The sequence below is a fragment of the Macrobrachium nipponense genome, chromosome 49, assembly GCF_015104395.2.
Source record: "Macrobrachium nipponense isolate FS-2020 chromosome 49, ASM1510439v2, whole genome shotgun sequence".
Lineage (NCBI taxonomy): Eukaryota > Metazoa > Arthropoda > Malacostraca > Decapoda > Palaemonidae > Macrobrachium > Macrobrachium nipponense.
This window is the reverse complement of record NC_087224.1, coordinates 2,851,330-2,861,390: the sequence shown is the minus strand read 5'-3', so window position 1 is coordinate 2,861,390 and position 10,061 is coordinate 2,851,330. Positions and strand designations below refer to the sequence as shown.

The 10,061-nt window shown below is 37.3% G+C and overlaps 1 pseudogene; it reads right to left on the bottom strand.

Moving 5' to 3' along the window:
• The window catches only part of LOC135205181 (hemicentin-1-like), a 74,505-nt pseudogene that overhangs the window by 35,514 nt on the left and 28,930 nt on the right, over positions 1-10,061 (bottom strand).

Genomic DNA, 10,061 nt, shown 5'->3' with positions numbered 1-10,061 from the left:
GTAATAATAATAATAATAATAATAATAATAATAATAATAATAATAATAATAATAATAATAATAATATAATAATAACTCAATGAAAATTCATGATCACATGAGGCAATAAAATGGAAAAGAAAATCCACAGGAGTTTGTCTAGATTTTGTTATTTTATATATTTCAAATAACAAAATCAAGACACTACGGTGGATTTACTTTTCCAATAATAATAATAATAATAATAATAATAATAATAATAATAATAATAATAATAATAATAATAATAGTTATAATAATAATAATAATAATGAATGGCAGAACAAACCAATGCACGGACAATACATGAGACAGACTAAAGAACTAGCCAGCGATGACACGTGGCAATGGCTACTGAGGGGAGAGCTCAAGAAGGAAATTGAAGGAATGATAACAGCGTCACAAGATCAGGCCCTAAGAACCAGATATGTCCAAAGAACGATAGACGGAAACAACATCTCTCCCATATGTAGGAAGTGCAATACGAAAAATGAAACCATAAACCACATAGCAAGCGAATGCCGGTCATTGCACAGAACCAGTACAAAAAGAGGCATGATTCAGTGGCAAAAGCCCCTCCACTGGAGCCTGTGCAAGAAACACCAGCTACCTGGTAGTAATAAGTGGTACGAGCACCAACCAGAAGGAGTGATAGAAAAACGATCAGGCAAAAATCCTCTGGGACTATGGTATCAGAACAGATAGGGTGATACGTGCAAATAGACCAGACGTGACGTTGATTGACAAAATCAAGAAGAAAGTATCACTCATTGATGTCGCAATACCATGGGACACCAGAGTTGAAGAGAAAGAAAGGGAAAAATGGATAAATATCAAGATCTTGACAAAATAGAAATAAGAAGGATATGGATATGCCAGTGCAATCGTACCCATAATCATAGAGCACTAGGCACGATCCCAAGATCCTTGAAAAGGATCTAGAAAAACTAGAGGCTGAAGTAGCTCCAGGACTCATGCAGAAGAGTGTGATCCTAGAAACGGCGCACATAGTAAGAAAAGTGATGGACTCCTAAGGAGGCAGGATGCAACCCGGAACCCCACACTATAAATACCATCCAGTCGAATTAGAGGACTGTGATAGACAAAATAATAATAATAATAATTCAAAGAAAAATTCATAATCGCATGAGGCAATAAAATGGAAAAGTAAATCTACAGGAGTTTGTCTTGATTTTTGTTATTTTATATATTTCAAATAAAAATCAAGACACTATCGGTGGATTTACTTTTCCAAATAATAATAATAATAATAATAATAATAATAATAATAATAATAATTAATAATAATAATAATAATAATAATAATAATAATAATAATAATAATAGCAGAACTGATGGGGATTCGAACACCAACACCACCGTCACAACCAACCCAACAGAAACCAAAACAGCAACCTCCTTGGAAAAGGCGCCTGGAAAAGCACAAATCATGGTGATGAGATCTGACTTGAGTAAACTGAAAGAGATGGCGGAAAAAAAGGAAAAACTAAGAAGCAAGAAAAACAAGGAGGAACTCAACGAGAAATACAAAGTACAAGAGAGGGGACTAAACAACACAATAGAAGATGTAAAACAGAGGCTTAAGGCCAAAGCACACAAGATCCAACGGTACATGAACAGGAATAAGGGATACCAACAGAACAAACTATTCGGAAACCAACCAGAAAAAGACTATACAGCCAACTAAGAGGGGGGGGAAGAACAACCACCAGAAATTCCTGAAGCTGAACCAAGTAAGAGACTATGGGAAAACATAGGAGCAATCCGGTATCACACAACAAACATGCAACATGGCGCCAGGAAGTCAAGGAAGAAGAAACAGGGAGAATAAAACAAAGATTCACAGAGATCACGACAGACACAGTCAGACACCAACTAAAGAAAATGCCAAACTGGAAAGCCCCAGGTCCCGATGAAGTCCATGGATACTGGCTCAAAAACTTCAAGGCCCTACACCCACGAATAGCAGAACAACTCCAGCATTGTATCTCAAATCACCAAGCACCCAAAATGGATGACCACAGGAAGAACATCCTTAGTACAAAAAGACAAGAGTAAGGGAAATATAGCCAGTAACTACAGGCCTATCACCTGCCTACCAATAATGTGGAAGTTACTAACAGGTATCATCAGTGAAAGGCTATACAACTACCTAGAGGAGACAAACACATCACCCCCACCAACAGAAAGGCTGCAGAAGGAAGTGTAGGGGCACAAAATGAAGAACAGTAGGAGAAGGAAAACCAACCTAAGCATGGCATGGATAGACTATAAGAAAGCCTTCGACATGATACTACACACATGGCTAATAGAATGCCTGAAAATATATGGGGCAGAGGAAAATACCATCAGCTTCCTCAAAAATACAATGCGCACTGGAATACAATACTTACAAGCTCTGAATAAGACTTGCAGAGGTTTAATATCAGGAGAGGGATCTTCCAGGGTGACTCACTGTCCCCACTACTCTTCGTAGTAGCCATGATTCCCATGACAAAAGTACTACAGAAGATGGATGCCGGGAGGGTACCAACTCAAGAAAAGAGGCAACAGAATCAACCATCTGATGTTCATGGACGACATCAAGCTGTATGGTAGAGCATCAAGGAAATAGATACCCTAATCCAGACTGTAAGGATTGTATCTGGGGACATCAGGATGGAGTTTGGAATAGAAAAATGCGCCTTAGTCAACATACAAAAAGGCAAAGTAACGAGAACTGAAGGGATAAAGCTACCAGATGGGAGCAACATCAAACACATAGATGAGACAGGATACAAATACCTGGGAATAATGGAAGGAGGAGATATAAAACACCAAGAGATGAAGGACACGATCAGGAAAGATATATACAGAGACTCAGGCGATACTCAAGTCAAACTCAACGCCGGAAATATGATAAAAGCCATAAACATGGGCAGTGCCAGTAATCAGATACAGCGCAGGAATAGTGGAATGGACGAAGGCAGAACTCCGCAGCATTGATCAGAAATCAGGAAACAAATGACAATACACGCACTACACCAAGAGCAAATACGGGCAGACTATACATAACACAAAGGAAAGGTAAGGAGGGAGAGGACTACTAAGTATAGAGGACTGCGTCAACATCGAAAACAGAGCACTGGGGCAATATCTGAAAACCAGTGAAGACGAGTGCTAAACGAGTGCATGGGAAGAAGGACTAATAAAAGTAGACGAAGACCCAGAAATATACAGAGACAGGAGAAAGACAGAAAGAACAGAGGACTGGCACAACAAACCAATGCACGGACAATACATGAGACAGACTAAAGAACTAGCCAGCGATGACAATTGGCAATGGCTACAGAGGGGAGAGCTAAAGAAGGAAACTGAAGGAATGATAACAGCGGCACAGATCAGGCCCTAAGAACCAGATATGTTCAAAGTTACGATAGACGGAAATAATATCTCTCCCATATGTAGGTAAGTGCAATACGAAAAAATGAAACCATAAAACCACATAGCAAGTGAATGCCCGGCACTTGCACAGAACCAGTACAAAAAGAGACATGATTCAGTGGCAACAGCCCTCCACTGGAGCCCTGTGCAAGAACATCAGCTACCTTGCAGTAATAAGTGGTACGAACACCAACCTGAAGGAGTGATAGAAAACGATGAGGCAAAGATCCTCTGGGACTATGGTATCAGAACGGATAGGGTGATACGTGCAAACAGACCAGACGTGACGTTGATTGACAAAGTCAAGAAGAAAGTATCACTCATTGATGTCGCAATACCATGGGACACCAGAGTTGAAGAGAAAGAGAGAAAAAACAAAAAATGGATAAGTATCAAGATCTGAAAATAGAAATAAGAAGGATATGGGATATGCCAGTGGAAATCGTACCCATAATCATAAGAGCACTAGGCACGATCCCAAGATCCCTGAAAAGGAATCTAGAAAAACTAGAGGCTGAAGTAGCTCCAGGACTCATGCAGAAGAGTGTGATCCTAGAAACGGCACACATAGTAAGAAAAGTGATGGACTCCTAAGGAGGCAGGATGCAACCCGGCCCGGAACCCACACTATAAATACCACCCAGTCGAATTGGAGGACTGTGATAGAGAAAAAAAAAAACAAAAAAAAAAAACAATAATAATAATAATAATAATAATAATATAATAATAATAATAAAATAATAATAATAATCATAATAATAATAATAATAATAATAAAATATAAAAAAAGTACTACGAAGATGGATGCCGGGTACCAACTCAAGAAAAGAGGCAACAAAATCAAAAACCATCTGATGTTCATGGACGACATCAAGCTGTATGGTAAGAGCATCAAGGAAATAGATACCCTAATCCAGACTGTAAGGATTGTATCTGGGGACATCAGGATGGAGTTTGGAATAGAAAAATGCGCCTTAGTCAACATACAAAAAGGCAAAGTAACGAGAACTGAAGGGATAAAGCTACCAGATGGGAGCAACATCAAACACATAGAGAGACAGGATACAAATACCTGGAATAATGGAAGGAGGAGATATAAAACACCAAGAGATGAAGACACGATCAGGAAAGAATATATGCAGAGACTCAAGGCGATACTCAAGTCAAACTCAATGGAGGAAATATGATAAAAGCCATAAACACATGGGCAGTGCCAGTAATCAGATACAGCGCAGGAATAGTGGAATGGACGAAGGCAGAACTCCGCAGCATAGATCAGAAAACCAGGAAACAAATGACAATACACAAAGCACTACACCCAAGAGCAAATACGGGCGACTATACATAACACGAAAGGAAGGAGGGAGAGGACTACTAAGTATAGAGGACTGCGTCAACATTGAAAACAGAGCACTGGGGCAATATCTGAAAACCAGTGAAGACGAGTGGTAAAGAGTGCATGGGAAGAAGGACTAATAAAGTAGACGAAGACCCAGAAATATACAGAGACAGGAGAAAGACAGAGAGAAACAGAGGACTGGCACAACAAACCAATGCACGGACAATACATGAGACAGACTAAAGAACTAGCCAGCGATGACAATTGGCAATGGCTACAGAGGGGAGAGCTAAAGAAGGAAACTGAAGGAATGATAACAGCGGCACAAGATCAGGCCCTAAGAACCAGATATGTTCAAAGTACGATAGACGGAAATAACATCTCTCCCATATGTAGGAAGTGCAATACGAAAAAATGAAACCATAAACCACATAGCAAGGTGAATGCCCGGCACTTGCACAGAACCAGTACAAAAGAGGCATGATTCAGTGGCAAAAGCCCTCAAACTGGAGCCTGTGCAAGAAACATCAGCTACCTTGCAGTAATAAGTGGTACGAGCACCAACCTGAGGGAGTGATAGAAAACGATCAGGCAAAGATCCTCTGGACTATGGTATCAGAACGGATAGGGTGATACGTGCAAATAGACCAGACGTGACGTTGATTGACAAAATCAAGAAGAAAGAAGAAAGTATCACTCATTGATGTCGCAATACCATGGGACACCAGAGTTGAAGAGAAAGAGAGGGAAAAAATGGATAAATACAAGACCTGAAAATAGAAATAAGAAGGATATGGGATATGCCAGTGGAAATCGTACCCATAATCATAGGAGCACTAGGCACGATCCCAAGATCCCTGAAAAGGAATCTAGAAAAACTAGAGGCTGAAGTAGCTCCAGGACTCATGCAGAAGAGTGATCCTAGAAACGGCACACATAGTAAGAAAAGTGATGGACTCCTAAGGAGGCAGGATGCAACCCGGAACCCCACACTATAAATACACCCAGTCGAATTGGAGGACTGTGATAGAGCAAAAAAAAAAAAAAAAAAAAAAAAATCACCAAAATTCAACTCAGGACCCCAAAGAATCTTATCACTGAAGTCCCCCTTTCTGGGGAGGCTAAGACTAGCCTGGGCTAGGTATGGGGACCTAATGCGGGGAGGGGAAGGGGGGGTTAGAGTCAGGACATTCACCGAGTACTCTTAATGAGTAAATTCAAATTCCCGTCCGGTTCCCGATTCCAATGGGGCGGCGGGAACGTGCCTCAGTGCCTAGGCTGCAGCAGTTGGAATGGCTCCCTGAGACTCCCCCAGGGAATGAGCTAACAATCTCTTGGAATCTTCAGAACTTCTTGAATGTCTTTATTTTTTTATTTTATCCCTTTTTTCTTCGTTGGTTGTCTAATTGATTCGTCTATGTTTTTTCAATGTTTTGTTTTTGATATTTTTTGTTGTTGTTAAAGTTTTTTCTAATGGTTTAGTTTTTTTTAATTGAATAAGATTATCATCAATGATAAATAAATTTTTTTTTTCTTTGGTTGTCTAATACATTTGTCTGTTTTTCACTGTTTTTTTTTGTTTTTTTTTATTTTGATATCTTTTTTGGTATTTTAATGTCATTTTCAAAGATTTAGTTTTTTTAATTGAATAAAAATCATCATCAGTGAAAAATTAATTTTTGAGTTTCTTTTTATTTTTTCGGTGGTATTCTAATTGATTCGTTTATGTTTTTTAATGATATTTTTGTTTTTGATATTTTTTATGTTAATCTATTTTTAAAGGTTTAGTTTTTTAAAATTTAATAAAATTATCATCAGTGAAAAAAAATGCATTTTTCTTTATAAAAAAACACCCTTTCTTTTTCCCTTAAAAAACTTTCAATATTATAAAAAAAAAAAAACTACTTTTTCTTTTTAAAAAATTCATTCAATATAAAAAAATTCTTTTTCTCAATAAAAAACTTCTTTAAATATTTAAAAAAAGCTTTCTGTTAAGAAGTTAAAATTATTTTTTTTGTAAATATTCAGGGACGAATAAAAAAACTACATTTTTCTATAAAAAAAATTTTTTTCAATATAAAAAATCCCCCTTTCTCTTTTGAAAAAATTATAATGTCTTTTTTTCGTAAATATTCCTAGACGAATAAACTATTTGTTTCTATACAAAACATCCTTCAATATAAAAAAAACACTCTTTCTCTTTTGAAAAAATTAAACTACCCTTTTTTTGTAAATATTCAGCGACGTATAATAAAAAAGAAAAAAAAACCCACACGCAACCGTCGCAAGAAATATGACGAAAATTCTCGTGGGAATTATTATTTTTTTCTGCCACGAAAAGAAAAAAAAAACTCAGTTAATTAAAGTCTCAAAAAAAAAAAAAAATCTCAACGTCTTCTGTTGGACAAACAGGTAATTAGGCCGAGCTCGGATTCCTAGGAATGAGAGGGAATGAGGGAGGAGGAATGAATGAGGAATGAGGAATAATGAGGAAAAAATGAGAAATGAGGAATGAGTGAGTTAGGAATGAATGAGGACTGAGGGAATAATGAGGGATGAGGGAGAATAGGAAACAAACAAACGACCCCCCAAAAAGAATTCGTCGCAAAGAAAACGGGACGACGTAAACAAACCCGAAGAAAACGTGAACGGAGCTGCGCGGAGAGTATGAATGAAGCCAAAGAAAATGGGAAGATACTCTTACTACTACTACTACTACCACTACGACTATACTTACGTTGTGGAACCACGTGACCTTGTAGACTTTGGGGTTGGCAGTGACGGAGCAGTGGAAGTAGACGTCCATGAGTTCCTGGATGCCGTCGTGTTGCAGCATTTGCCCAGGACGAGGCGTAGGCGGGGGGCGACTGTTTTTTTTTTTTTTTGGAAGAAAGAGAGAGTGAGAGAAAGATAGATTAGGACATCTGGTCAGTTCAGGTGAAGTGACTATGTATAGTCCAAGATGTCTCACCTGTTAGTTAATACAAGCTAGCCTATGTGGGTGTTTCTGTGTATGTGAGTGTATGTATGTGAACCTGACAATTTCTCTGTCTGTCTCTCATCTGAATGTTTACTTTGCAAATGTTGATGGAAAATTATGAATGATTACACTGTATTGAATAATCACAGCATGCATACACATATTCTCTCTCTCTCTCTCTCTCTCTCTCTCTTCTCTCTCTCTCTCTCTCGTATCTTAATGATTTACTTGCAAATAATGTAATGATAAGAACAATTATGCATTATCTTGTTTACTGAACAATCAGACTGTGGATACATCTCTCTCTCTCTCTCTCTCTCTCTCTCTCTCTCTCTCTCTCTCTCTCTCTGTCTCTCTCTCTCTCTGTCTCTCTCTCCCCTTTTCACACTTGGCTGTCTTTTCTCTGCTTCATCAGGCTTTTGTCTTTCTCCTCTCTTACGTTCCATCACCTTCTCTCCTGTTGTGCAGGATTAATCGGATTTCCTAATCCCCTTTTTTTTCACTCTCTCCCCTTGACCCAACTTCGAACTCTAACTCTCTCTCTCTCTCTCTCTCTCTCTCTCTCTCTCTCTCTCTCTCTCTCTTTATGTTCCAGTTTGCCCTTTGATAGTATATGGCCATTTGGCTGAAAGGTTATTCCAGCCGAATATCTTCTGTTTCTATTGTCGTTTCGCTGTTTATCTGTATCCTGTGATGAAACAGTTCTCTCTCTCTCTCTCTCTCTCTCTCTCTCTCTCTCTCTCTCTCTCTCTGGACATTTACATTGACCAGACTCCCAATTCTTATATTCTATTGTAGAAACACGTCATACTTACACTCATATATATCACTCTCTCTCCATGAATATAAACATATGAATAAATTCCTTCCCACCTTTATATATTCCATGTATATCTAAAATATTCATATATATATATATATATATATATATATATATATATATATATATATCTATATAGTCATATATTTACTTTTTCTGTCTGTATACATATAAATATGGTAAAATTCCCATATGCTTATAAAATAGAAAGCAGAAAATATACACATATACACAAATTCCTTTCTTATCTATATGGTATTCTGTGTAGGGGTTGATCCTAAGATATTCATGCATATTACTGGACTTCATCTTTTATGTAGAAATTTAACTATGTAATATTCCCAAACACACAAAAAAAATAGCAAGTAGAAAAATATATACACAAATTCCTTCCATACCTATATGTATTCTGTGTAGGGGTCAAATCTAAGATATCCATAAAATATACATATGCATGGACTCTCCATCTTTGTCTGGGTAAATTTAACTACGTAATATTCCCCAAACACAGAAAATATACATACAAAAATTCCCTTCCTACCTGCATGTATTCTGTGTAAGTGCTAATCTAAGATATTTATTCATATACATATACATTGACTCTTTATCAATCTATATATGTAATCATTTAACTATGTACATATTCCCAAAAACACACAAAATATATATACACAAATTCCCTTCCGACCTGCATCGTATTCTGTGGAAGTGATAATCTAAGATATTTATACCATATACATTGACTCTTTATCCATCTACATATGTATAAATTTAGCTATTGTAATATTCCCAAAACACAGGTAATATATATATATATATATATATATATATATATATATATATACAAATTCCTTTCCTACCTACATGTATTCTGTGTAAGTGTTAATCTAAGATACTTATACATATACATATACATTGACTCTTTATCCATCATATATATGTATAAATTTTAACTATGTAATGATTCCCAAACACAAGAAAATATATATACACAAATTCCCTTCCTACCTATATATATATTCTGTGAAGGTGCTAATCTAAGATACTTATGCATATACATATACATTGACTCTTCCCCCATCTATATACGTATGCATCATAATATACAGATTTCCCACACACCCCGCAGAAGAACACAGACATCAGGGCAACTCACAACTGACGTCCAGAATGGAAGTGTTCGTGACTATTCCTGTCTGTGAGTTCTGGCTAAAAGCTTGCAAATGAGCAGGGCTCCGTGGTTCCCCCGCCAAATCGAACGGTCGATGTCAATCGAAGACCTGCTGACGTTGCTCTTCATCAGTTCCTGGAAACAAGAAGAAGAAGAAGAAGAAGAATGAGAATGAGAAGGGTATAAAGAGGAGAGGAATGAGGAGGAGGAGGAGGAGGGACATGAGAGGATGGAGACTGGGGAGAATTGGGTTAGGTTAAAGTTTTACGGTTAAGAATATGGTTTCTCT